This window comes from Eptatretus burgeri, chromosome 15 (genome assembly GCF_056783735.1).
Source record: "Eptatretus burgeri isolate ZD-2024b chromosome 15, Ebu_testis_v1, whole genome shotgun sequence".
NCBI lineage: Eukaryota > Metazoa > Chordata > Myxini > Myxiniformes > Myxinidae > Eptatretus > Eptatretus burgeri.
Window position 1 is genome coordinate 30,470,118 of NC_140975.1, and position 5,000 is coordinate 30,475,117.

Consider the following 5,000-nt stretch of genomic DNA (forward strand, 5'->3'; position numbering starts at 1 on the left):
TTGGGCGGCCGGAGCTTTGGCGCATCGGGGTCGAAGGGAACCCTCTCGCTGGGGGCGGCGGCTCCGCACCGCGCCGCCCCAGGGGCTGTTTCACGCCTCTCCCGACAGGTGCTCACGCTGCGCTGAAGCTCCCACGGAGGTCTTCGAAGCGCTCGAGGATGTGCAGCTTGGAGAGGTTCATGGAGATGTGCGTCATTGAAAGAAATTCATCCCATGGAGCATGCTAGCCCATTCGGCATGCGAGGCTCGTTGCCGCTGCCGCGAAGCACGTTCATGATCGTGGCAACCTAAAATGGTCCTCTTCGCTGCTCTCCTCTACAACCCACTTTCCAGCATCATCACTCGCGGTCTCACCCCGCACGACCGCTCTTCCCCGTTATCCATCGCCCATCGCCGTGCACAAAATTGCTCGGTTTTACTACACTGTGTATCGACGATGTGGATTGCCTGGCCCAGCGGGGTCTCGTATGTCGTATGGGAAGGAGGGCACGGCGGCCTCTCCCCGTGCTCACGACCTGGGCGAGTATGTAAAGTAAGGAGTCCGAGAAAAGCGCGCGAGTCACCGAGGTTGCAGAGGCGCCTTGTGAATGCCCGGCACGTGATGGCGCCCAAAGCCTTTCCACCACGCAAGCCCACCCCCTTACGCTTCCCAACACCCCACACCCCTTAATCTCTGTGATTCTTCCACAGCCACCCACCCTGTCCAATCATTCCCCACCCTCCGTACACCAATCGGCACGCACTCGCGGCATGCCCCGCCTTCTCGCCCGAACGCTGGAGATACCTTTCCGTACCTGCAACGACTTCCAGCTTCATCAGCTCAACCATGCGGTCGTGACTGATCTCAGCTGGTCTATCTAGTTCTTGTGTAGCAACGTGCTTATGTAACCCCTGGAAAGCTCACACAAACCCATCTTCATGAGTATATATATATATATTATTTATTAATATGTGTGCGCCTCAAGGTTTTACGCAATTCCCTGATGAACCGACTATGGATGGAAACTGGATACGAATGATTTTTTTTTTTAATCCCGTTAATACAAAACATTCCGCACGAGTAATGTAAACATAAAGAAATATTTTACTCATTCCCCCGTGAAATCTTTGGAAGTGCGAAATATAGCGATAAACAGGTGCGTTCAGATGAAGAGCCCGCGGCTTTCAACACACCAGAACGCAGTGTTTTCAATATTGATTTTTTTTTTCGTCCTTTTATGATACACAAACTCTCTTCTGTACTTTTCACACCAAAAATGAGTAATTTAAACATACAATAACCAGGTGCTTGCCACTGTGTAATAATTGTAATATTAACACGGATTTGCAAACTTTCGGATACTCAACTCACTGATGGAGCGATCTGCACCTCGTTCCGGATAAATGAGATTGTTCATGTTTTTAAGGGTTCGTGAGAAGTGTTTGAAAAAGTTTTAAAACAACTTTCCAGTGACTCAAAGTTATTTCAGGGACACGGGGAACTAGTTTCACCTTCCCGTGATGAACCCCATCATTTTGGGTGGTCGGCTGCACGACTTTTCCCTCGCCACATCCCTCTATCCCGAGCATCCTCTCCATGCCCACGAACCTCGTTCTGTCATGTCCCTCGATCCGCCATCTCGTTCTGTCATGTCCCTCGATCCACCACCTTGGTCTGTCATGTTACTCGATCCACCATCACATTCTGCCATGTCCCAATCCACCACCTTAGTCTGTCATGTCCCTCGATCCACAATCTCGTTCTGTCGTGTCCATCGATCCACAACCTTAGTCTGTCATGTCCCTCGATCCACCATCTCATTATGTCATGTCCCTCAATCCAACATTTTGTTCTGCCATGTCCCAATCCACCACCTTCGTCTTGTCTGTCATGTCCCTCGATCCAACATCTTGTTCTGCCATGCCCCAATCCACTACCTTGGTCTGTCACATCCCACAATCCACCATCTATCTCGTTCTGACTTGTCCGTCGATCCACAACCTTAGTCTGTCATGTCCCTCGATCCAACACCATGGTCTGTCATGTCCCTCGATCCACAATCTCATTCTGTCATGTCCCAACCCACCATCTTGGTCTGTCATGTCCCAACCCACCACCTTGGTCTGTCATGTCCCTCGATCCACCATCTTGTTGTGTCATGTCCATCGATCAACCATCTCATTCTGCCATGTCCCAATCCACCACCTTGGTCTGTCATGTCCCTCGATCCAACATCTCATTCTGTCGTGTCCGTCGAGCCACAACCTTGGTCTGTCATGTCCCTTGATCCACCATTGCGTTCTGCCTTGTCCCAATCCACCACCTTAGTCTGTCATGTCCCTCGATCCAGCATCTCGTTCTGCCATCTCCCAACCCACCACCTTGGTCTGTCATGTCCCAATCTGCCACCTTGGTCTGTCGTGTCCCTCGATCCACCATCTCGTTGTGTCATGTCCATTGATCATTCATCTCATTCTGCCATGTCCCAATCCATCACCTTGGTCTGTCATGTCCCTCGATCCAACATCTCATTCTGTCGTGTCCGTCGAGCCACAACCTTGGTCTGTCATGTCCCTTGATCCACCACCTTGGTCTGTCATGTCCCTCGATCCACCATCTTCTTGTGTCATGTCCCTCGATCCAGCATCTCGTTCTGCCATCTCCCAACCCACCACCTTGGTCTGTCACGTCCCTCAATCCACCATCTCGTTCTGTCATGACCGTCGATCCACAACCTTGGTCTGTCATGTCCCTTGAGCCAACATCTCGTTCTGCCATCTCCCAACCCACCACCTTGGTCTGTCACGTCCCTCAATCCACCATCTCGTTCTGTCATGACCGTCGATCCACAACCTTGGTCTGTTATGTCCCTCGAGCCAACATCTCGTTCTGCCATGTCCCAATCCACCACTTTGGTCTGTCATGTCCCTCGATCCACCATCTCGTTCTGTCGTGTCCATCGATCCACAACCTTGGTCTGTCATGTGTCTCGAGCCAACACCTGGGTCTGTCATGTCCCTCGGTCCACCATCTCGTTGTGTCATGTCCATCGATCCACAATCTCGTTCTGCCATGTCCCAATCCACCACTTTGGTCTGTCATGTCCCTTGATCCACCATCTCGTTCTGTCGTGTCCATCGATCCACAACCTTGGTCTGTCATGTGTCTCGAGCCAACACCTGGGTCTGTCATGTCCCTCGGTCCACCATCTCATTGTGTCATGTCCCAACCCACCACCTTGGTCTGTCATGTCCCTCGGTCCACCATCTCGTTGTGTCATGTCCATCGATCCACAATCTCGTTCTGCCATGTCTCAATCCACAACCTCATACACTCTTTTGTTTTCGTGTTTTTTTCTGGCATTTCTTTCACTATTATTTTGAGTTTTCCTTTTGAACCACCTGCTGCAATTGTAGTTGCTCAAAAGATCTTATGCTAGAAAGCAAGTTCACCCAATTCTTACAAGGTCCAATCCGATACTCTGTGTTGCAGAGCGTCGGTTCCACCGCAGCAGTTTCCAATATTGGGTCATGATGGGTGGTTTGCCATTGCCTTTCCAGAAGTAGTTGAGGCAGGAATTTGTAATTTGTCCATGGTGCCAGAAATAGCTCACACACTCTTTTTGAAGGACACCATGGAATCTATAACGTCCACCAACTAATGCCGACAGATGGGATGCCCAGTTTAATGACTATCCGACGGACGGCATACACCTTGATGGGTCCACCCTGGCTGTGAAACACCAGGATGACAGTTTTTTTTTTTTAGCTTTGTCGAGACTCAAACCCAGGCTGGACAGCTTAGAAATGAGTGTGCATACCTCTTGGCCCTCCTGCCAGCATATCTATGTGGTACATTGCGGTTATATAATACACTAGAATGTAAGACCCGTCGCCTCACTGATGGGAATTCCAATCTTTGCATGATTGCGAGAAAAAAAAAACGGTTGTTTTTAATGTCAAAAAAAAATTAGGCAGTGTACGGATACTGGCCTCGGTATACACTCAGGGAGTGAAGAGTGGGAGAGTGTTAACGGCACCGAACCCTAAACCTGACATCACAGCATTTACAGATGCTGAATTCCGAATAATATCAACAACACAATGAGAGGAATATCAAAGTTTTAAAAAAAAATTCTCACCTTCACCCTCCTCCATATTTTGATCAAACTGTCGAGGGTACGTATTAGGTACGGGCCATGCCATGAAAAAAAAAAACTCTCCTCACTTGTGTATGTGCAGCACGTTATATGCTGCATGTACGTATATGTGTATGTTGCGCGTGTTGCTATGCTGCGCACGTACGTGTACGATGCTCTGCCGATTGTGTTGGGATAAGGACGGACGCATGCAGGCACACCGAGACTGAGCACCTTGTACATTATGGATTCTATTCAATTGCTCATCTGTTTCATACTTTCAATTTGTCGGCTCCAAATCGAGCGATTTTATTTATTTATTTCCTTGTAAACAATAGACTTAAATACAATGGGTTGGCCTGTTCGTGTTCTTATCTCGGCGTATGTTGCAGTAACCCGGTTTAGTAGCTGGTGCATATACCATATGTTTTTCCACTGTCTATTAATGTCCTTGGAATCATGTAAAAGTACATTGATGTCTACCGAGCGCTCCATGAGCACCTACTACTACCACTACTATTACTACAACTACGAGCACTATAACAACCCAATTATTTTCCCCATTCTTGTCTGGTCAGCAGCGAAGGTTTTGCCCAAGACCTTTTCGAACCATTTTCGAACCAAGCCTGACGTTGTACTGAAATTGATTTGGGAAGGAATTTTATAATTGGTTCAAGGTACCAGCATTACCATACTTACTCTTTGTGAAGGACAACGATGGACCTTTAATGTCCATCAGGTAATGCTCGCAGACAAGACACCCAGTTTAATGTCCACCCGAGGGGCAGTGCACCAGCGCAAAGCACCAATCCTACTTTTTATAGTTGGGTCGGGAATTGAACGCAAGCTTGACAACTCACGCGCAAAGCTAAGTATGCTGAC

The 5,000-nt window shown here is 48.6% G+C and overlaps 1 protein-coding gene across 1 annotated transcript in view; it reads right to left on the reverse strand.

Annotated features, from left to right (window-relative positions):
* The window catches only part of LOC147011827 (uncharacterized), a 226,649-nt gene extending 226,052 nt beyond the window's left edge, over window positions 1-597 (reverse strand). The window contains exon 1 of the mRNA XM_085857168.1: window positions 1-597. This exon is cut by the window's left edge and continues 916 nt beyond it. The gene's annotated coding sequence lies outside the window, so the exon portion shown is untranslated.
* Window positions 598-5,000: the final 4,403 nt, after the last annotated feature.